This window comes from Triticum aestivum, chromosome 3A (assembly GCF_018294505.1).
Source record: "Triticum aestivum cultivar Chinese Spring chromosome 3A, IWGSC CS RefSeq v2.1, whole genome shotgun sequence".
NCBI classification, from domain to species: domain Eukaryota; kingdom Viridiplantae; phylum Streptophyta; class Magnoliopsida; order Poales; family Poaceae; genus Triticum; species Triticum aestivum.
This window is the reverse complement of record NC_057800.1, coordinates 584,741,693-584,766,037: the sequence shown is the minus strand read 5'-3', so window position 1 is coordinate 584,766,037 and position 24,345 is coordinate 584,741,693. Positions and strand designations below refer to the sequence as shown.

At 44.3% G+C, this 24,345-nt stretch overlaps 2 pseudogenes; both read left to right on the top strand.

Annotated features, from left to right (window-relative positions):
* Positions 1–69: 69 nt before the first annotated feature.
* Positions 70–4,863, top strand: LOC123062388 (beta-glucosidase 2-like; annotated as a pseudogene).
* An 885-nt stretch (positions 4,864–5,748) lies between these two features.
* LOC123057006 (beta-glucosidase 2-like) lies at positions 5,749–24,088 on the top strand (annotated as a pseudogene).
* Positions 24,089–24,345: the final 257 nt, after the last annotated feature.

Sequence of the window (24,345 nt, the reverse complement as noted above, 5' to 3'; positions counted from 1 at the left end):
GAAAAGAGAAAAAAAACGATTAAAAAAACAGCGCACTACCGGTAGCGCTCGTTAGCAGCGCCCCTCCACTTTGGCACATCGATTCCTTCGTGAAACCCTTGGCTCCTCCATCTCCGCGGCGCCGCCGAGCTCTCCGCCGTCCAGCAAGCTGACGGCGTGTCAGCGGAAGCGACTGCCGCTGCCCGGTCATAGTCAACTGGTCGTTTCCGCAGTTCCATCAGCGCGCGAGAACCTGGAGAAGAGGGGCAGGTGCTGATGCTCACTATCCATCCCATTCCCGCCCTTAGTTTTTGATGCACGCAACGCAGCCGGTCCTTATCAATTCGGAGGACTTTATCTTCTAATGAACGCGGTGCGTCTTTTCTTAATCTGTGCTAGCTGCTCATACTGATCTGTGCTTTTCTTAATCGCATTTGTCCAATTTTTTAAACGGGGCTGGTGGAGTGCTCAAGGGGCAGTTGAACCCAACCAATTCAGCAAGCCGGCAAAAAATTATGCAATGCTATATCTCAACACTCAAGACCCAGGTATATTTTTTCTTGAAAAGAAATGCCATGTGCAGTCCGACAAGCAGGCATTGCAGCTGCACATACCCCCACCAGGTCTGAAGGCAGAGAAATGGTGCTTAATATGGTTGATTTCGACGAGGTAAGGTCGTTGAGGTTGCTGTTGAGATTATCTCTCTGTCTAATATAAATCTCCTCGGAGAGGAGGGAGTCAACTATGCACAGAAAGGCACAAGGATAGATGGGTGCTGTCACTGCCTTCTTCTACCTCCTGCTGCTGTCCCTCTGGGTTCAGGATGCAACGGCCGCTGACCTTGGCTTCACAAGAAGTGATTTCCCACGGGAGTTCGTCTTTGGATCTGGAACCTCGGCATATCAAGTAAGTAATCTTTTTCTTGTTTGAGCTGAAAGTTCAACCATGTTTACTCAATGAATTTGGATTCTTCTTTTGCATTGTATAGTATGAGGGTGCTGTTGCTGAGGATGGCAGGAGCCCAAGCTGTTGGGACACTTTCACTCACGCAGGTTGGTTGCTACTGTACATGTTTGTGAAATTTGTATCTCGTTGTCCCACATGTCGGTCAGACTCTGGCTATTTCCCATATGCTTAAGAAATAGCACCTCGAGCAACTTGTGATCAGGTTACCTGATGCGTCGAGTGGAGATATTTAAGACGACTTCCATCTCAGTGGAACAATTTACACATCATTTATGTTGCTGAAGCATAGCTAAATTTAGAGTAATTATTGGCAATAGCCAAGACAAGAAGCTGATGTGGTTGACCAATCACAGTTAGATCAATTTTGACACCTAGATTTTTTATTTTGCAGGCAAAATGTCAGACAAAAGCACGGGAGATGTTGCTGCAGATGGGTACCACAAATACATGGTAAATAGTATGGGGCCTTGCATAATCTTGAGCGTTTCTCTGCTTTACTAATTATGAAAGAAATTTGGCTTATCTGATTTTGCAGGAGGATGTCAAGCTCATGTCTGAGACAGGCCTAGAGGCCTATAGGTTCTCCATCTCCTGGTCAAGGCTCATTCCAAGTACAGAAATTATCATGACCTTCATCAGAACAAATTGCTTTAGTTTCTAATTTATCTCATTGTTTCTGGAAATTTCGGGTTTGTAGATGGACGCGGAGCTGTCAATCCCAAAGGGCTACAGTACTACAATAACCTCATTGATGAGCTAGTGAATCGTGGTAATTACTTTTATTAGATCTCTGAACATTTAAATGTTTAACTGCAATCAATTCTTAGGTTCATACTTCATATAATCAATGTTCCTTCTCAAGAAATGCATGCAAAATAAAACTTTGAACCCTCTGGTCTCTGTGATATTTATCCCAGGAATTCAAGTCCACATCACACTTCACCATATAGATCTCCCTCAGATTCTTGAAGATGAGTATGGTGGATGATTAAGCCCCAGAATTGTGTGAGTTCATATATAATTTCACTACCAAATAAATAAATTCTACTGTAGTGGCAATTTTATATATCATCGGCATAATTCTTACGACATTATGTTTTGTCCTTTCATATTCTCAAATCCACAAAATGCAGTGAAGATTTCACAGCATATGCAGATGTTTGCTTCAAGGAGTTTGGAGATAGGGTTGCATCATGGACGACAATGAATGAGCCAAACATTGGTGCATTGGCCTCTTATGATGTTGCTATATTCCCTCCTGGTCGTTGCTCGGATCCATTTGGAGTAACAAAGTGCACCTCTGGGGACTCTAGTGTGGAACCATACATGGCAGTTCATAATACCCTTTTGGCGCATGCATCGGTTGTCAGTCTGTACAGAAAAAAATATCAAGTGAGTGGATGATCTTTTACTTAAAATAGTTTTGGTGATGCTTAGGTTCATGAACTGTGACAGTCTAGACTTTTATTAGCTTTCCTCAAGGGTGGAGGCACCATTTTAAGTCATTACACATTTACACATTAACCACATCGTAACTCATCTTTTTATTGATACATGTTTCAGCATTGGCTACACAACGAGGATAGTATTTCTTGGGGGAGTTGTCGATTTATTTTGTTTAGCTTCCTGGGCCTGTTCCTTTAAAACAGGGACATCATGTACATAGACTCTTATTCTTTGTTATCTAAAAATAGCATTCCCTCCGATCCATATTAATTTTCGCTGATTCAGTACAAAGTTGTACTAAATCAGCGTCAGTTAATATGGATCTGTGGCAGTATTACATTCTTTGTTAATTCCCTGTCACGGTGCCTATGTCCAATATCTTAACCAACTATAGGCTTATAAAAAACTAATGAAACTTTTTGGATGTAGGCCATGCAAAAAGGAGCTGTTGGCATAAGTATTTACTCTTTCTGGAGTTATCCATTGACAAATTCCACTGTGGATTTAGAAGCAACTAGGAGATGTATAGATTTCTACTTCGGCTGGTATGATATTGCACCTCCATTTTGTCACTGGAAGCGTTTAACCTGCATAATACATGCATTGTTGAGATCTTAAGTTAAGTGTGGTACTGGCAGGATACTAGATCCGTTGGTGTTTGGGGACTACCCGCAAGTAATGAAGAAGAATGTTGGCTCTCGCCTTCCACCCTTCACGGAAGTTCAGTCTGAACTTATCAAGGGTTCTTTAGATTTTATTGGAATAAATCACTACTACTCTCTGTACGTGAATGATCGCCCTCTGGAAACAGGCGTTCAAGACTACAAAGCAGACATATCAGTTAGTTTAAGGGGTAAGTATCTTTTTTGGATAGTGATACTAGAATTGTTGCTTAACTGCTCATAGTTATGTACTATGTGGATGTGCAATTTCACTGGTTTTTTGAGTCTTTTTTTCCTAGACATTCATTCTTCATGTAACGGTTAATTATGTGGTTGCACTAGAAATTGTGTGCAATAGTAGGCATGATATTCATTTTTCTAGCAACGATCACACAAGCAAACAAGGAGATTCCTGAATCATGATTACCAAAAAAAAGGAGGGGGGGTGTTACTCTTGATATGCAAAAGATAGGCTAGCCAAGCTGTTGTGAAACGATGCCCTGCTAATGCTAAATTGCTAGAACAAGCTGCCAATCAACCTTTCGAGATTTACCAGTCACGTAAATTGGGCATTTCTCTGAGTTCAGTCTTGAGTCATCCCTCTAAACACGTTTAAATCTCAAAGCATGGTCTACGCTAATGTAACAGAAAAGAGCTGAATGTATTGTTCTAACTTGTGAACCCTTTGTATGATGCAGGTTCTAGGATAGATCCACCATCTAGTCAGGTACAAAAAATTATTATATCTTCAAAGGGTTTTGCAAAAATATTATAGACTCCAATAAAGATCATCAATGTGTTTCGCAAAGAAGTTGCTAATTTTCAGCTAAAATGCAATTATTTTGGTCATTCCATGTACATCCATTTGGGTAAATCTTGAAGAGATTAGAAAAGAAACACCCACTTAAAAACTGATGTCAAAAGCTTCTGTCAAAGATTATCTTTATTGGAGTGCAGGGCTTCCCAGTAAATGTTCCAAGTGATCCCAAAGGGCTGCAGCTTCAACTGGAGTACCTGAAAGAAACCTACGGAAACCTTCCGGTCTATGTCCAGGAGAATGGCAAGCAGAATTCCCAGCATGTGTTTCTGTTGATGAACAAAGGTCCATCGTTACTCATGTGGTTACCTGATTTGTTTCAGGTATGGGTTCTGCCGACGACAGCCTAGATGACACGGACAGGGTCGGTTACCTGAGCAGCTACATGGAAAGCACACTAAACGCAATGAGGTGCGTGCGTCAAGATCAGATCAAACATACTATACCCGTTCTTTCAGCATGCATTGCGTGATGCTCTGTTTGTCGTGCAGGAACGGGGCGGACGTGAGAGGGTACTTCGCGTGGGCATTCATGGACCTGTTCGAACTCCTGTCCGGGTACCAGTTGAGGTATGGGCTGTACCGCGTCGACTTTGCCAACGGGAGGCGGCCGCGGCAGGCCAGGCTCTCGGCTCGCTGGTACTCCGGCTTCCTCAAGCACAACGGAACCTCTGCGCTCGCGCCGAGAACGACGCAGATGAACCAGGCGCTGAACTTGTTGTCCTGACTCCCGAGTCCAGTGCAACCGCGCGCGTCAGGTTTCGATTCAGAAAGCGCGATTCTCGGATTACATTACTAGAAACCAATACTCCTGTAACCACTACTGTATTTTCTTGATTATTATTTTCTTTAGAAAGCCATCACTTTCAGAGCAAGTTGAAGAAACGAAACGCTCGAATTGTACGTGATGCATTTCTTTGCTGTTACATTACATTGACCCTTGTTACAGAAAACCATGAGTTCAGATATAAAAAACATCATGGTTACGCTTACATATATATTGTACATAGCTTTCAGACAAGCATTGAGTTACAGAAGCAGAGTCAGAAGATGAAAGCTATGTGGCTATGTGAGGGTCCGTGCAAAGATTAGATGTGAAGAAACCTGTGGCCCGGTCTTTGTCAGTCGCGGGGATGGAGTTCATGGATGTGCATCATTCAGAGCAATGGTTTGAGTGGTGGCCTGTTGGTCCTTGGAGGAACCCGGTGAGAATGCACATTCAGGCATCACATACTGCTGAGCATCTCTAGCAGATCCTCAAACCTACTACTATGAAGGAAGTTTTGTTGGTTAAAGGGATTAAACACTAGCTCTTAGATCCCCAAAATTTTAGTTCTCCAAATCTATTTTTTTTCTCTGTAAAATCTTACTCCACTAGCCCAAATTTGTTCTATGGTGGCCTGTTCTCAGTAAACATAGGGACGCACTGCACGCCGTCCCGCCCGACCCCGACCTTGTAGCCTAAACTTGTATGCGTCGTAACTATGCAGAGGTTGGATGAGTGCTTGTTATGTTTATATCCATTTTATGGGTCATTTCGGGTCAATAAAATTCACTCTTTGTTGAATATTTTTTTAACTGCGTGTCTTTTCTTAATCTGTGACAGCTACTCATACTGATCTGTGTTTATCCATGCAAAAAAATTAATGGGGCTCGTGATCATGAGCGGCAAAAAATCATGTGCAAGCACGCACCAGGCAGTAGCACACGTTTAACTAGCTGCACATGTCCCCACAGAAGACTGACGTTACTAGATGAAAGTTGTTTAATCTGGCTTCTTTCACGAGGTAAGGTTGCGGTTGAGAGTGAGACTAATCCTGATATAAATCTTCTCTCGAAGCGAACGAACCCATTATGCACAGAAAAACACAGATCAGAGATGGGTGCTGCTGCCTTCTTCTACCTCCTGCTGTCCCTCTGGGTTCAGGATGCAACTGCGGCTGATCCTGGCTTCACAAGAAGTGATTTCCCACTGGGATTCGTCTTTGGAGCTGGCACCTCGGCATATCAAGTAAGTAGTCTATCTCGTTTGAGCTGAAAGTTCTAGAGTGTTTACTTGATGAATCTTGATGTTTTTTTTCTGCATGTAATAGTATGAGGGTGCTGTTGCTGAGGATGGCAGGAGCCCAAGCAGTTGGGACACTTTCACTCACGCAGGTTGCTTGCTACTACTGTACATGTTTGTGAAATCTGCCTCTAGCGATCATCAGGGGAGTTTTCGCCCCCCCCCCCCCCCCGGTTCCATTTAAAAAATGAAGCCCAAACAGAAGTCACAGGTGTCTTATTCCCTTTGGCATGCTGCAATGCATGTTCAGGGAGAGCAAAGAAACAGAAAAGGCCTACAGCCAAGGAAAGAGAAAAGGGCATACAGCCAAGTACATGTTTTTTTATGATCTCTCCAATGGTAAGCGAAGAAAAGAAAAGGAACTAAGCAACGCGGCCTTCAAGTGTCCCAGCAGGAACCGAGTTCTCCTCATCACCCAGCATCTTCTTGTCTTCCGCCGCAAGCATCAGGCGGACCTCCTTGATCTGCTCCAGGATCCCCCCCCCCCCCTCATCTTCTTGAAAGGTTGTGCTGGAGAGCCCGGCCAGTCCAGTGGCGAGGCAGGGCTTGAGTTTGTCTGAGTTGACGCCTTCTCTGGAGACTTTTTTGCTTTTGAGTTGTCTGCGCTCTTGAAACCGCACTTGCGAATTCCCAAGGCCAGTTTGGGGAGGAAATGTGTTGGCAAGACACCTCCAGTGTCTCCCAATCCCATTTTCATCCCATATCCAGTTGCAGGGGAGCTTTGAGGATGCAGGATATCCACCATAGGATTCTCTGCATTTTCTCCTGCGAATCTTGTGAGTACAGAATTATCCATCTCTTGAGTGTTCTCCAGATCAGCCGCCAGAGCTGTTTAATATCAGACCAAATAGCATTATCAAAAACATGTTTGTTTCTAATTTTCCAAAGGCACCATAGTACACAGGCGCAAAAGGCATTTAGAACTTCGTGTTTTTTGTTTGCAGGCCAAAATTTGGCAATAGAAAGATAACTAGACCCTAAATCAATAGAGAAAAAAGAGGAGACCTCCCCCCATATGCTTTTTGCCACTACACAACCAAAAAACAGGTGATCTATTGTTTCTTGTTCAGAGCAGAATAGGCATCCTCGGGTTTTGTCAATCCCTCTTTTAAGCAAATTATCTCTAGTCATCAGCTTGTTATGAGCTAGCAGCTAGAGAAAGACCTGAACTCTGGGTGGCACTACAATAGACCAAACTGAAGGAATGAAGACAAGTTTCACCCCTCTGAAGTTAATGATGGCATAAAGTGATCTGGAAGAGTAAACCCCTTTGGATTAATACTGCCAGATCATAGCATCATCCTCCCCAGTGAGGGTAGTTTCTTTAATAATTTGCTCAAGATGGTACCACTCTTCCATCATAGAAGAGGTAAAAACCCTCCTAAATGTAAGTTTGATCATCTCCCCATCCCAAACTTCTGAAACTGTCACACATTGTTGATGACAGATAGCATAGAGTGGCCAGAACTGGACAGAGAGGGGGGAGGTGCCAAACCAGATATCCTCCTAGAATCTGGTTTTCCTCCCATTTCCCACCACCCATCTATAGCCAAATTTGAGAGCCTTAGCAGCCCACATAACCCCCTGGCAAAATTTTGAGGAAGCCTGTGGTCTACATGCAAAGATGTTAGGTGAGTCTCTAACATATTTATTATCTATGATCTTTTTCCAGATCTTGCCCTCATCTTGGGCATACCTTTTGACCCAGCTACCTAATAGACATAGATTGAGGTCCTTAATATTGGGGACCCCAAGTCCACCATGCTCTTTTTTCATGCAGACCAAGTGCCAATTGGCCAAATGGAGTTTTCTATTTCCTTCAAAATCACTCCATAAGCAATGAGCAAGCTGGTTATTAATTAAATCTAGAGCCCATTTGGGAAATTTAAAGAAGGACAGTAGATAAACAGGAATACTAGCCAAACAGGCCTTGATCAGAGTTTTTTTTCCAACCGGGCTCACACCCCTTTCCATTAATTTTGCAATCAACGGAAATACATAGGTTCGGTTTCAACATGTCTCTAGGCACCACATCCAAAATAAAACGACCACCAGAACCCAAATAGGACTAAAAGGGGTAGAGCGAGCTGGAGCACCGCCAGGAAACCCACAACAGGAAGACCCTAGAACGGATCAACCACCATGGGGAGAAAACCTGACGACACATAACAAGCAACTACAACCTAGACAGCAAAGTATATGAAAGAAACTTCGCAGCCACCCAGGGAGCATAAGGCAACTGCGAATCAACTTCTGACAAACATCAGAACGGGCATCAAACCCCAGTGGAATCGACGAAACTGGCGAGATGACCAAGCTAGCCAATCTGAACTTCATCTCCATCCCTCAGCAGCATCCTCCCCTGAGTGTACGACCTGTCTGCCAGAGCCGCTGCCGCAAACGCCAGTCTTTTCACTCCAGCCTGGAGCCTCGTCCCGTCTCCTTCTTTCAGCAGTCCTGTCCAGTACAACATAAAAGAACAAGCACTGAAAACAGCCTCCAGCGGAGTACGAGCATTGTACTTATCAAAAGTAACTTTGTTTCGGAGGCACCAAATCCCCCAGCAAATCGCAACAATAATCATCATATAGAATTTCTTTTCACCTGGAAAGAATTTATAAAGCCATGCCCAACTTTGCCAGTGATCGAGGGCAACAGGAAGCCCCAATTGTTACACCCAAGACCCCCCATACTGTTCGAGCAAGTGAACATGTAAAAAACAGATGATTAGCATCTTCCATGTTATTGCAGAAGGAACAAGCAGGATTTCCAGGCCAGCCCCTTTTACGCAAGTTATCCCGTGTAAGCACAGTATTTTGAAACAACTGCCACAAGAAAATTTTAATTTTTAAAGGAATACTAGATTTCCAAATCCATTTGTTATTCGGACCAGCCAAATCCCTCTCCAGCCACTCATAAACTGATTTGGTGGAGAACCTCTTCTTCTTATTAAGGCTCCATGAAACTACATCAGGGGAGGTGTTTAGGGTATATTTTTTAGCCTCAGAGACCACCCAGTCCCACTGGTCCTTAACCTCTCCAAACAGTCTCCGTCTGAACCCCAGTTTATAGTCTTTTGCCACAAACTCAGCAATAGTCTCATCCTGATCTTGACATATACTAAATAAGACAGGCATCTTATCTCGCAAAGGTTCTTCATTCAGCCATGGGTCGTGCCACACCCTAGCCAGATTACCACTATTGATCTGGACGACCCTTCCAGCCATATACGTCTCTTTTACTTTCATTATTGCCTTCCAGAAAGGAGAATCAGAAAAGCGGCACGAATGTTAGCTACAGTCCTATTTTTAAAGTATTTGGCACGAATAATACGTTGCCACAGCCCATCACAAGTCTCAAGTTTCCACCACCATTTTGTTAAGAGGCTAATATTTTGTTTATGGAGATCCTTGAGTCCCAATCCCCCAATATTTTTGGATCGGCAAACCCTAGCCCATTTCACCATATGATAAGCACGTTTTTTATTTTTTCTCCTCCAAAAAAAATCTTCTACGGTGTTTGTCCATTTTGTCAATAAAAGTTTTGTTGAACAAAAACATCGACATAAGATATGATGGGATTCCATCCAGACTGGAATTTAACAGAGTCAATCTAGCCCCAGATGATGCTGAATATGCAATCCAAGCATCAAGTTTTTTAATCATCTTAGCTTCCAAAAAGTCCAACTCTATATTTCTCACAGTGGAATAAGTGACAGGAGTACCCAGGTATCTCATAGGTAATTTCCCCACCTGACACCCAAACATATCAGCGTATGTTGCATCAGTCTCATTATCCCCACCTATAACAACAATCTCACTCTTGTCAAAGTTAATTTTCAGCCCCGACATTAGCTCAAATAAGTATAATAGGAGTTTAACATTGACAGTCTTGTCAAAGTCATGCTCGAAACAGATAACTGTATCATCCGCATATTGTAAGATACCCACACCATTCTCAATCAGATCAGAGGCCAACCCTTTGATGAGACCATATTTTTGGGCAGAGGTCATCATCTTAGTTAAGCACTCTGCTGCAATATTAAAGAGGAAAGGAGAATGTGGGTCTCCCTGCCTGACCCCTTTCGCACTTTGAATATAAGGACCCAACTCATCATTGATTTTAACACTAACCGTCCCATTCTTAAGAATTTGAGCTACCCAACTGTTGGAAATATGCCCTAGAGGCAATAATAAAAGCATTATTATTATATTTCCTTGTTCATGATAATTGTCTTTATTCATGCTATAATTGTGTTATCCGGAAATCGTAATACATGTGTGAATAACAGACACCAACATGTCCCTAGTAAGCCTCTAGTTGGCTAGCTCGTTGATCAACAGATAGTCATGGTTTCCTGACTATGGACACTGGATGTCATTGATAACGAGATCACATCATTGGGAGAATGATGTGATGGACAAGACCCAATCCTAAACATAGCACAAGATCGTATAGTTCGTTTGCTAGAGTTTTCCAATGTCAAAGTATCTTTTCCTTAGACCATGAGATTGTGTAACTCCCGGATACCGTAGGAGTGCTTTGGGTATGCCAAACGTCACAACGTAACTGGGTGACTATAAAGGTAGACTACGGGTATCTCCGGAAGTGTCTGTTGGGTGACATGGATCAAGACTGGGATTTGTCACTCCGTATGACGGAGAGGTATCACTGGGCCCACTCGGTAATGCATCATCATAATGAGCTCAGAGTGACCAAGTGTCTGGTCACGGGATCATGCATTACGGTACGAGTAAAGTGACTTGCCGGTAACGAGATTGAACGAGGTATTGGGATACCGACGATCGAATCTCGGGCAAGTAACATATCGATAGACAAAGGGAATAGCGTACGGGATTGATTAAATCCTCGGCATCGTGGTTCATCCGATGAGATCATCGTGGAGCATGTGGTAGCCAACATGGGTATCCAGATCCCGCTGTTGGTTATTGACCGGAGAGTCGTCTCGGTCATGTCTGCTTGTCTCCCGAACCCGTAGGGTCTACACACTTAAGGTTCGGTGACGCTAGGGTTATGAAGATATGTATATGCAGAAACCCGAATGTTGTTCGGAGTCCCGGATGAGATCCCGGACGTCACGAGGAGTTCCGGAATGGTCCGGAGATAAAGAATTATATATAGGAAGTGCTATTTCGGGCATCGGGACAAGTTTCGGGGTTATCGGTATTGTACCGGGACCACCGAAAGGGTCCCGGGGGTCCACCGGGTGGGGCCACCTGTCCCGGGGGGGCACATGGGCTGTAGGGGGTGCGCCTTGGCCTAGATGGGCCAAGGGCACCAGCCCCTATAGGCCCATGCGCCTAGGGTTTCCCCCTAGGAGGAGTCCTAGTGGTGGAAGGCACCCCGAGGTGCCTTGGGGGGGAGGGAAACCCTCCCCTGGCCGCTGCACCTAGGAGATCAGATCTCCTAGGCTGCGCACCAGCCCCCCTTGGCACCCCTATATATAGTGGGGGAGAGGAGGGACTTCACACACCAGCCCCTGGCGCCTCCACCTCCCCCCGTTACGTCTCTCCCTCGTAGTCTCGGCGAAGCCCTGCTGCTGTGACGCCCTGCATCCACCACCACGCCGTCGTGCTGCTGGATCTTCATCAACCTCTCCTCCCCCCTTGCTGGATCAAGAAGGAGGAGACGTCTCCCGTCCCGTATGTGTGTTGAACGCGGAGGTGCCGTCCGTTCGGCGCTGGTCATCGGTGATTTGGATCACGTCGAGTACGACTACATCATCACCGTTCTTTTGAACGCTTCCGCTCGCGATCTACAAAGGTATGTAGATGCATCTAATCACTCGTTGCTAGATGAACTCCTAGATGATCTTGGTGAAACGAGTAGGAAAATTTTTGTTTTCTGCAACGTTCCCCAACAGTGGCATCATGAGCTAGGTCTGTGCGTAGTTCTTCTTGCGCGAGTAGAACACAATTTGTTGTGGGCGTAGATTTGTCAACTTTCTTGCCGTTACTAGTCCTTTCTTGCTTCAGCGGTATTGTGGGATGAAGCGGCCCGGACCAACCTTACACGTACGCTTACGTGAGACCGGTTGCACCGACTAACATGCACTAGTTGCATAAGGTGGCTGGCGGGTGTCTGTCTCTCCTACTTTAGTTGGAGCGGAATCGATGAACAGGGTCCTTATGAAGGGTAAATAGAAGTTGAAAAATCACGTTGTGGCTTTAACGTAGGTAAGAAAACGTTCTTGCTAGAACCCTAATTCAGCCACGTAAAACTTGCAACAACAATTAGAGGACGTCTAACTTGTTTTTGCAGCAAGTGGTTTGTGATATGATATGGCCAAAGTTGTGATGAATGATGAATGATCTATATGTGATGTATGAGATGTTCATGTTATTGTAATAGGAATCACGACTTGCATGTCGATGAGTATGACAACTGGCAGGAGCCATAGGAGTTGTCTATATTCTTTTATATGACCTGCGTGTCATCAAGAAACGCCATGTAAATTACTTTACTTTATTGCTAAACGCGTTAGCCATAGTAGTAGAAGTAATAGTTGGCGAGCAACTTCATGGAGACACGATGATGGAGATCATGATGATGGAGATCATGGTGTCAAGCCGGTGACAAGATGATCATGGAGCCCCAAGATGGAGATCAAAGGAGCTATGTGATATTGGCCATATCATGTCACGTTTATTATTTGATTGCATGTGATGTTTATCATGTTTTGCATCTTGTTTACTTAGAACGACGGTAGTAAATAAGATGATCCCTCACAATAAATTCAAGAAGTGTTCCCCCTAACTGTGCACCGTTGCGACAGTTCGCTGTTTCAAAACACCACGTGATGATCGGGTGTTTTATTCAGACGTTCACATACAACGGGTGTAAGACAGATTTACACATGCAAACACTTAGGTTGACTTGACGAGCCTAGCATGTACAGACATGGCCTCGGAACACAGAAGACCGAAAGGTCGAGCATGAGTCGTATAGAAGATACGATCAACATGAAGATGTTCACCGATGTTGACTAGTCTGTCTCACGTGATGATCGGACACGGTCTAGTTTAACTTGGATCATGTAATACTTAGATGACTAGAGGGATGTCTAATCTAAGTGGGAGTTCACTAATAATTTGATTAGTTGAACTTAATTATCATGAACTTAGTCTAAAATCTTTGCAATATGTCTTGTAGATCAAATGGCCAACGTAGTCCTCAACTTCAATGCGTTCCTAGAGAAAACTAAGCTGAAAGACGATGGCAGCAACTATACGGACTGGGTCCGGAACCTGAGGATCATCCTCATAGCTGCCAAGAAAGATTATGTCCTACAAGCACCGCTTGGTGACGCACCCGTTCTCCCTGCAGAACAAGATGTTATGAACGCTTGGCAGGCACGTTTCGATGACTACTCCCTCGTTCAGTGCGGCATGCTTTACAGCCTAGAGCCGGGGCTCCAAAAGCGTTTTGAGAGACATGGAGCATATGAGATGTTCGAAGAGCTGAAAATGGTTTTCCAAGCTCATGCCCGGGTCGAGAGATATGAAGTCTCCGACAAATTCTTCAGCTGTAAGATGGAGGAAAACAGTTCTGTCAGTGAGCACATACTCACTATGTCTGGGTTGCATAACCGCTTGACTTAGCTGGGAGTTAATCTCCCGGATGATGCGGTCATTGACAGAATCCTCCAGTCGCTTCCACCAAGCTACAAGAGCTTTGTGATGAACTTCAATATGCAGGGGATGGAAAAGACCATTCCTGAAGTATTTGCTATGCTGAAATCAGCAGAGGTAGAAGTCAGGAAGGAACATCAAGTGTTGATGGTCAATAAAACCACTAAGTTCAAGAAAGGCAAGGGTAAAAAGAACTTCAAGAAGGACGGCAAGGAGGTTGCCGCGCCCGGCAAGCAAGCTGCCGGGAAGAAGCCAAAGAATGGACCCAAGCCCGAGACTGAGTGCTTTTATTGCAAGGGAAGCGGTCACTGGAAGCGGAACTGCCCTAAGTACTTAGCGGATAAGAAGGCCGGCAAAACAAAAGGTATATGTGATATACATGTAATTGATGTGTACCTTACTAGTGCCCGTAGTGGCTCCTAGGTATTTGATACCGGTGCAGTTGCTCACATTTGTAACTCAAAGCAGGGGCTGCGAAATAAGCGGAAACTGGCAAAGGACGAGGTGACGATGCGCGTCGGGAATGGTTCCAAGGTCAATGTGATCGCCGTCGGCACGCTACCTCTGCATCTCCCTTCGGGATTAGTTTTAAACCTTAATAATTGTTATTTAGTGCCAGCTTTGAGCATGAACATTGTATCGGGATCTCGTTTAATTCGAGATGGCTACTCTTTTAAATCTGAGAATAATGGTTGTTCCATTTTTATGAGAGATATGTTTTATGGTCATGCTCCTATGGTGAATGGTTTATTCTTTATGAATCTCGAACGTGATGCTACACATGTTCATAATGTGAGTACCAAAAGAAGTAAGGTTGATAATGATAGTCCCACATACTTGTGGCGCTGCCGCCTTGGTCACATAGGTGTCAAACGTATGAAGAAGCTCCATGCTGATGGACTTTTAGAGTCTCTTGATTATGAATCATTTGACACGTGCGAACCATGCCTTATGGGTAATATGACCAAGACTCCGTTCTCAGGAACAATGGAGCGAGCAACCGACTTATTGGAAATCATACATACTGATGTGTGCGGTCCGATGAGTGTTGAGGCTCGCGGTGGCTATCGTTATGTTCTCACTCTCACTGATGATTTAAGTAGGTATGGGTATATCTACTTAATGAAACACAAGTCTGAAACCTTTGAAAAGTTCAAGGAATTTCAGAGTGAGGTTGAAAATCAACGTGACAGGAAAATCAAGTTTCTACGATCAGATCGTGGAGGAGAATACTTGAGTCACGAGTTTGGTGCACACTTAAGAAAATGTGGAATAGTTTCACAACTCACGCCGCCTGGAACACCTCAGCGTAATGGTGTGTCCGAACGTCGTAATCGCACTCTGTTAGATATGGTGCGATCTATGATGTCTCTTACCGATTTACCGCTTTCTTTTTGGGGCTATGCTTTAGAGACTGCCGCATTCACTTTAAATAGGGCTCCGTCGAAATCCGTTGAGACGACACCGTATGAATTATGGTTTGGGAAGAAACCTAAGCTGTCATTTCTAAAAGTTTGGGGATGCGATGCTTATGTCAAGAAACTTCAACCTGAAAAGCTCGAACCCAAGTCGGAAAAATGCGTCTTCATAGGATACCCAAAAGAAACTATTGGGTACACCTTCTACCTCAGATCCGAAGGCAAGATCTTTGTTGCCAAGAATGGGTCCTTTCTGGAGAAAGAGTTTCTCTCGAAAGAAGTAAGTGGGAGGAAAGTAGAGCTTGATGAAGTATTACCTCTTGAACCGGAAAAAGGCGCAACTCAAGAAAATGTTCCTGAGGTGCCTGCACCGACTAGAGAGGAAGTGAATGAAAATGATCAAGATACTTCTGATCAAGCCCCTACTGAAATTCGAAGGTCCACAAGGACACGTTCCGCACCAGAGTGGTACGGCAACCCTGTCTTGGAAATCATGCTGTTAGACAACGGTGAACCTTCGAACTATGAAGAAGCGATGGCAGGACCGGATTCCGACAAATGGCTGGAAGCCATGAAATCCGAGATAGGATCCATGTATGAAAACAAAGTATGGACTTTGACTGACTTGCCCGTTGAGCGGCGAGCCATAGAAAATAAATGGATCTTTAAGAGGAAGACAGACGCGGATGGTAATGTGACCATCTATAAAGCTCGGCTTGTCGCTAAGGGTTATCGACAAGTTCAAGGGGTTGACTACGATGAGACTTTCTCACCAGTAGCGAAGCTGAAGTCCGTCCGAATCATGTTAGCAATTGCCGCATTCTATGATTACGAAATATGGCAAATGGACGTCAAAACGGCATTCCTTAATGGTTTCCTTAAGGAAGAATTGTATATGATACATCCGGAAGGTTTTGTCGATCCTAAGAATGCTGACAAAGTGTGCAAGCTCCAACGCTCGATTTATGGGCTGGTGCAAGCATCTCGGAGTTGGAACATTCGCTTTGATGAGATGATCAAAGCGTTTGGGTTTACACAGACTTATGGAGAAGCCTGCGTTTACAAGAAAGTGAGTGGGAGCTCTGTAGCATTTCTCATATTATATGTAGATGACATACTTTTGATGGGAAATGATATAGAACTCTTGGACAGCATCAAGGCCTACTTGAATAAAAGTTTTTCAATGAAGGACCTTGGAGAAGCTGCTTATATATTAGGCATCAAAATCTATAGAGATAGATCAAGACGCCTCATAGGTCTTTCACAAAGCACATACCTTGATAAGATATTGAAGAAGTTCAATATGGATCAATCCAAGAAGGGGTTCTTGCCTGTGTTGCAAGGTATGAAATTGAGCTCAGCTCAATGTCCGACCACGGCAGAAGATATAGAAGAGATGAGCGTCATCCCCTATGCCTCAGCCATAGGTTCTATTATGTATGCCATGTTGTGTACCAGACCTGATGTTAACCTTGCCGTAAGTTTGGTAGGAAGGTACCAAAGTAATCCCGGCAAGGAACACTGGACAGCGGTCAAGAATATCCTGAAGTACCTGAAAAGGACTAAGGAAATGTTTCTCGTTTATGGAGGTGACGAAGAGCTCGTCGTAAAGGGTTACGTCGACGCTAGCTTCGACACAGATCTGGATGACTCTAAGTCACAAACCGGATACGTGTATATTTTGAATGGTGGGGCAGTAAGCTGGTGCAGTTGCAAGCAAAGCGTCGTGGCGGGATCTACATGTGAAGCGGAGTACATGGCAGCCTCGGAGGCAGCACATGAAGCAATATGGGTGAAGGAGTTCATCACCGACCTAGGAGTCATACCCAATGCGTCGGGGCCGATCAAGCTCTTCTGTGACAACACTGGAGCTATTGCACTTGCCAAGGAGCCCAGGTTTTACAAGAAGACAAGGCACATCAAGCGTCGCTTCAACTCCATTCGTGAAAATGTTCAAGATGGAGACATAGAGATTTGTAAAGTACATACGGACCTGAATGTAGCAGATCCGTTGACTAAACCTCTCCCTAGAGCAAAACATGATCAACACCAGAATTCCATGGGTGTTCGATTCATCACAATGTAACTAGATTATTGACTCTAGTGCAAGTGGGAGACTGTTGGAAATATGCCCTAGAGGCAATAATAAAAGCATTATTATTATATTTCCTTGTTCATGATAATTGTCTTTATTCATGCTATAATTGTGTTATCCGGAAATCGTAATACATGTGTGAATAACAGACACTAACTGTCCCTAGTAAGCCTCTAGTTGGCTAGCTCGTTGATCAACAGATAGTCATGGTTTCCTGACTATGGACACTGGATGTCATTGATAACGAGATCACATCATTGGGAGAATGATGTGATGGACAAGACCCAATCCTAAACATAGCACAAGATCGTATAGTTCGTTTGCTAGAGTTTTCCAATGTCAAAGTATCTTTTCCTTAGACCATGAGATCGTGTAACTCCCGGATACCGTAGGAGTGCTTTGGGTATGCCAAACGTCACAACGTAACTGGGTGACTATAAAGGTAGACTACGGGTATCTCCGAAAGTGTCTGTTGGGCGACATGGATCAAGACTGGGATTTGTCACTCCGTATGACGGAGAGGTATCACTGGGCCCACTCGGTAATGCATCATCATAATGAGCTCAGAGTGACCAAGTGTCTGGTCACGGGATCATGCATTACGGTACGAGTAAAGTGACTTGCCGGTAACGAGATTGAACGAGGTATTGGGATACCGATGATCGAATCTCGGGCAAGTAACATATCGATAGACAAAGGGAATAGCGTACGGGATTGATTAAATCCTCGACATCGTGGTTCATCCGATGAGATCATCGTGGAGCATGTGGGAGCCAACATGGGTATCCAGATCCCGCTGTTGGTTATTGACCGGAGAGTCGTCTCGGTCATGTCTGCTTGTCTCCCGAACCCGTAGGGTCTACACACTTAAGGTTCGGTGACGCTAGGGTTATGAAGATATGTATATGCAGAAACCCGAATGTTGTTCGGAGTCCCGGATGAGATCCCGGACGTCACGAGGAGTTCCGGAATGGTCCGGAGATAAAGAATTATATATAGGAAGTGCTATTTCGGGCATCGGGACAAGTTTCGGGGTTATCGGTATTGTATCGGGACCACCGGAAGGGTCCCGGGGGTCCACCGGGTGGGGCCACCTGTCCCGGGGGGCCACATGGGCTGTAGGGGGTGCGCCTTGGCCTAGATGGGCCAAGGGCACCAGCCCCTATAGGCCCATGCGCCTAGGGTTTCCCCCTAGGAGGAGTCCTAGTGGTGGAAGGCACCCCGAGGTGCCTTGGGGGGGAGGGAAACCCTCCCCTGGCCGCCGCACCTAGGAGATCAGATCTCCTAGGCTGCGCACCAGCCCCCCTTGGCACCCCTATATATAGTGGGGGAGAGGAGGGACTTCACACACCAGCCCCTGGCGCCTCCACCTCCCCCCGTTACGTCTCTCCCTCGTAGTCTCGGTGAAGCCCTGCTGCTGTGACGCCCTGCATCCACCACCACGCCGTCGTGCTGCTGGATCTTCATCAACCTCTCCTCCCCCCTTGCTGGATCAAGAAGGAGGAGACGTCTCCCGTCCCGTACGTGTGTTGAACGCGGAGGTGCCGTCCGTTCGGCGCTGGTCATCGGTGATTTGGATCACGTCGAGTACGACTACATCATCACCGTTCTTTTGAACGCTTCCGCTCGCGATCTACAAAGGTATGTAGATGCATCTAATCACTCGTTGCTAGATGAACTCCTAGATGATCTTGGTGAAACGAGTAGGAAAATTTTTGTTTTCTGCAACGTTCCCCAACACCAACTACACCATTTTTGGTTAAACCCACGTTTTTCATGACATTCCAGCAGAAACTCCCAATTAACTTTGTCATAAGCTTTCTCGAAGTCAAGCTTAAGAACAACCCCAACCTGTTTATTAATATGAGCATGATGCAAAACTTCATGTAAAGATAATATGCCATCTACTATATGCCTCCCTTTAATGAACGCGTTTTGCTGAATGCTGAATAGCTTATAAGCATATTTACTGGCCCTAATGTCCATAACCTTGGTAATAAGCTTGTATGGACAACGAAGCAAACATATTGGCCTATATTGCTGGATCTTACTAGGTCAGCAGATTTCGGCAAAAGAATAATAATGCCATAATTCAGCCTTTGCACATCCAATCTTCCTTCATAAAACCACTCAAATAAGGCCAATAAGTCCGGGGCTACTACATCCCAACAATGTTGATAGAATTCAACGGGTATATTATCCGGTCCAGGGGCATGGTTAGATTTCATATCAAAAAGGGCCTTTTTAATTTCATCAATAGAAAAAGGTCGAGTCAAGTCATCATTGTCTTCCGGAGTAATTTTTTCCTCTTGTGACCAAAGGTTTTCATCTATATGACATAGATTACCAGGGGCTGGTCCAAAGAGATCTTTATAGTATTCAGTAGCATGAGCTAAGAGATTTTTTGTCCCTTCTATAACAGTAGCTCCACACTTAAGTGAGACCATCGAATGTTTCCTACGTCTCCCATTGGCCACTTTATGGAAAAAACCAGTATTATTGTCTCCTTTCAACAACCATCTCTCATTAGAGAATTGGTGCCAAAAAAGTTCTTCCTCCACATACATATTATTTAGTTCATTCAATATATCCAGCTTTCTGGTATAAGCCTCCCCACACAGCCCAACAATTTCCTCAAGCTTTTCCAATTCTTGCAATTCAAGTCTGATAATTTTTCTCTTAATTTTGTTGTTCCCAAATATATTAGAACCCCACCCTTTAAAAAACTTCTTAACTCTTTTCAGTTTAATATTCAGGGTATTTATGGGATCATCAGTATACACAGGTTTCGACCAAATATCAGCAACCAAAGGTAGAAAGGCTGGATTATTAAGCCAGTTGTTATCAAATCTAAAGCACGTACTCCCTGGTGCTCTAGCTGCAGCCCGCCCCCCATCCAATAACAGGGGGTTGTGATCAGATAGGTCCTTAACTAGTTTGCTAACCGAGACAAGGGGATATAAGTCTTCCCAATCTGGTGACATCAAAACTCTATCCAGCTTCTCCAGAGTGGGATTCTCCTGCTTGTTCGACCACGTGTATACCCCTCCATTCATATAGATCTCCCAAAGCCCAAGCAAATGGATGACAGAATTAAACACATCCGAGAAATGAGACATGGGCGTCCTTTTATTCTTCTCACCGCTGTGACGAAGTATATTGAAATCCCCACCCACTAAGTACGGGATACGAGTGGTATGGCACATATGAGATAATTCAGCAATAAACTCGGGCTTATTCTCATCCTGAGCCGCTCCATATACTACCATCAGGGACCGGCAGCATTTCATGTTTTTATCCAATAGGTCTAACTGGATGATATATTTTCCATGCTTAACATCAATAAGGTCAAACTTGTCCTTGATCAGAGTTAGTCTGGCTGAGTAGGAAAGTAGTTTTCCTCTCCAACCAGCCATCCTCTTCAAAATTTTATCAATAAGGGGTTGAATATCTTCCCTTCTCAGCTTATCATAATGTAGTGGAATTCCTAGATATTTTATTGGGAACGTACCTACAGTACATCCAAAAACATCAACAGAAGGGGTTAGACTGTCCCCCCCCCCCCTCTAGCTTTCCCATATGACTGTCAAGACTCTGGATATCCCATATGCGTAAGAAAAGGCATTGTCAGTTTTGCCTGATGCGTTGAGTGGATATTTGAGATGAGTCCCCTCTTGGTAGAACAATTAACACACCATTTCCGTTGCTGAAGCATAACTAAATCTATAGAGTAACTGAACATGGCAAGTTGGCATTGGCAATAGCCATGGCCAGCACTTGACACGGTTGACCAAGAAGTGTTTGTTGTAGTTTAGCTCAACTTTCACAGTTTGATCTGTTCTTGCAGGCAAAATGCCAGACAAAAGCACGGGAGATGTTGCCGCGGATGGGTACCACAAATATATGGTACATAGTATGGGGCCTTGTAAAATCTTGAGCATTTCTCTGCTTTAGTAGTTCTACAAGAAATTTGGCTTATCTGAATTTGTAGGAGGATATCAAGCTCATGTTTGAGACAGGCCTAGAGGCCTATAGGTTCTCCGTCTCCTGGTCAAGGCTCATTCCAAGTACATAAATTCTCATGACCTTCAACAGAACAAACTGCTTTAGTTTTGTAACTGATCTCATTGTTTAACTTTCTGGTGTGCAGATGGACGCGGAGCTGTCAATCCCAGAGGGCTGGAGTACTACAATAACCTCATTGATGAGCTAGTGAATCATGGCAAGTATTTTCGTTATATCTTTGAGCATTTAAATAATTTTATAGTAATAGATTGTTAGGTGCATATTTCATATGAATTGGTGTAAATAATGTTCCTTCTTAAGAAGTGCATGTAAAATACTTATCCATTTCTCCGACAAGTATTTCCGGACGGAGGGAGTAGAAGTTTATACCCTCCTTTGTGATATTTATCCCCAGGAATTCAAGTCCACATCACACTTCACCATCTAGATCTCCCTCAGATTCTTGAAGACGAGTATGGTGGATGGTTAAGCCCCAGAATTATGTAAGTGCATATATATGATTTCACCACCAAATACTCCCTCCGTCCCAAATTAGTTGTCTTAGATTTGTCTAGATACATGTCTAGACAAATCTAAGACAACTAATTCGAGATGGAGGTAATACATAGCTCAACTGGAGTGGCAATTTTATATGTCATTGGCATGTTTACAACACAATCGTTTGTTGTATTCATAGCCTCAAATCTACAAAATGCAGCGAAGATTTCACAGCATATGCAGATGTTTGCTTCCGGGAGTTTGGAGATAGAGTTGCATCTTGGACGACAGTGAATGAGCCAAACATTGGTATAATGGCCTCTTATGATGTTGGTATATTCCCTCCTGACCGTTGCTCGGATCCATTTGGAGCAACAAAGTGCACCACTGGGGACTCTAGTGTGGAACCATATATAGCAGCTCATAATACCCTTATGGCGCATGCATCGGTTGCCAGTCTGTACAGAGAAAAATATCAAGTGAGTGGATGATCTTGTACTTACTGTTTTGGTGATGCTTATTTTCTTCATGAACTTCGATATTCTAAACCATTTTAACTTTGCTCAAGAACTAAGTAACCTTTTTTGACGTAGAACATGCAAAAAGGAGTTGTTGGCATAAGTATGTACTCCTACTGGAGTTACCCGCTGACAAATTCCACAGTGGATTTAGATGCAACCCAGAGATGTAAAGATTTCATATTTGGCTGGTATGATATTGTGCATCCATTCTGTCAATGGAAGCTTTAATATACATGATCTGTGCATTGTTGAGATCTTAAGTGCCGTATTGGCAGGATACTGGACCCATTGGTGTTTGGGGACTACCCAGAAGTAATGAAGAAGAATGTTGGCTCTCGCCTTCCATCCTTCTCGAAAGTTCAGTCTGAAGTTATCAAGGGTTCTCTAGATTTTATTGGAATAAATCACTACTATTCTCTCTACTGAATGACCGCCCTCTAGAAACAGGCGTTCGGGACTATAACACGGACATGTCGGTTGATTCAAGGGGTAAGTATCTTTTTTGGATGCTGATACTAGGATTGTTGCTTAACTGCTCATAGTCGTGTGCTGTGTGGATGTGCAATTTGATTCGTTTTTTGGTGCCTCTTTTTTCTAGGACATTGATTCTTCATCTAACGGTTAATTAAGTAGTTGCACGTTTCAGAAACTGTGCGCAACCATAGGCTTGATGATATTCTTTTATCTAGACCATATTGCCCTGAAAAATGAATGGTTGGTTGAGACTTATATTACTCTCCTCCTCTGATAGTAAAATGTACCGTAGAAAAGGTCATGCAAAAAATAGGCTAGCCAAGATGCTGTGAGCGGCGTCCTACTAATGATAAATTGCTAAGACAAACCGGCTAGCAACCTTTCCAGATTCATCAGTCATGTAAATTGTGTATTTCTCTGAGTGAGTGCAGTATTCAGTCATCCCTTTAAAGATGTTATTTTAGTGCACTACATTACACAAAGTATGCTATTTATTCACTGCATTCTACACTAGTGTAACAGAAAAGTTCTAACTAGTGATTCCTTTGTATGATGCAGGTTCTAGGACAGACCCACCACTTAGTCCGGTAAGAAAAATCATGTCATCGATGTTATGTGCAAAGAAGTTGCTAAAAATGAAGTTATTTTGGTCATTCACCATACATCTATTGGGTTATATGTTCTGAACTTGATCAAGAGATTAGAAAAGAGAAAACCCACTTAAAAACCTAAGATCATTAGCTTGACAGTAACCATCAAAGATAATCTTTGTTTATCGGAGTGCAGAGTGCCCCAACAAATGTCCCAAGTGACCCCAAAGGGCTGCAACTTGTACTGGAGTACCTGAAAGAAACCTACGCGATTCCGGTCTATGTCCAGGAGAATGGCAAGCGTACTCCCAACCAGAAGCAAAAGTCTCAGCTGAAGAAGAAAGGTGCATCGTTACTCATGTACGTAGTCATGTGGTCTGTTTCAGGTATGGGGTCTGCCTATGACGGCCTAGATGACGCCGACAGGATCGGTTACCTACGCAGCTACATGGAGAGCACACTAAACGCGATGAGGTGCGTATGCCAGAAGCTCTACCCGATCGATCATTCATTTTCAAAAGCAATGGGATTCATCGGAAGTTACAGATTTCTAGCCTGCGTACGGTTCTTTGGGACAAAAGAAGATATTATTCCACCATTCGATGTGTGATTCTCTGTTTGTTTGTTGTGCAGGGACGGAGCCGACGTGAGGGGCTACTTCGCGTGGGCATTCATGGACCTGTTCGAGCTCCTGTCGGGGTACCAGTCGAGGTACGGGCTGTACCGCGTCGACTTCGCCGACGGGAGGCGGCCGCGGCAAGCCAGGCTCTCGGCTCGCTGGTACGCCGGCTTCCTCAAGCGCAACGGAACCAATGCGCTCGCGTCGAGAACAATGCAGGAGAAGCTAGACGCGGTGTGCGGACTCCCGAGCCTGGAGAGTGAAGCAACCGAGTGTGCCTGATGCGGGCCTGGAAGATGAGGCCCCTGCCTGTGCGTATGCTCCTGCGTAGTTTTTGTGAGGGATGTGTGCAGGTTTCGATTTGCATGTGCTGCATTTTTGTCTTCTCGTTGCGGATAGTTTTTCTGTACGACATACCCGTGTCAACATGGGGGACTAAGGTTAGGGAAGGATTACGCCCCTAAAGATGGAATTCGTAAGTACCAGCGAGCAGGTTTTGCAATTTCGGTACAGATCAAGATCTTTGTTTGGCAGTTTCT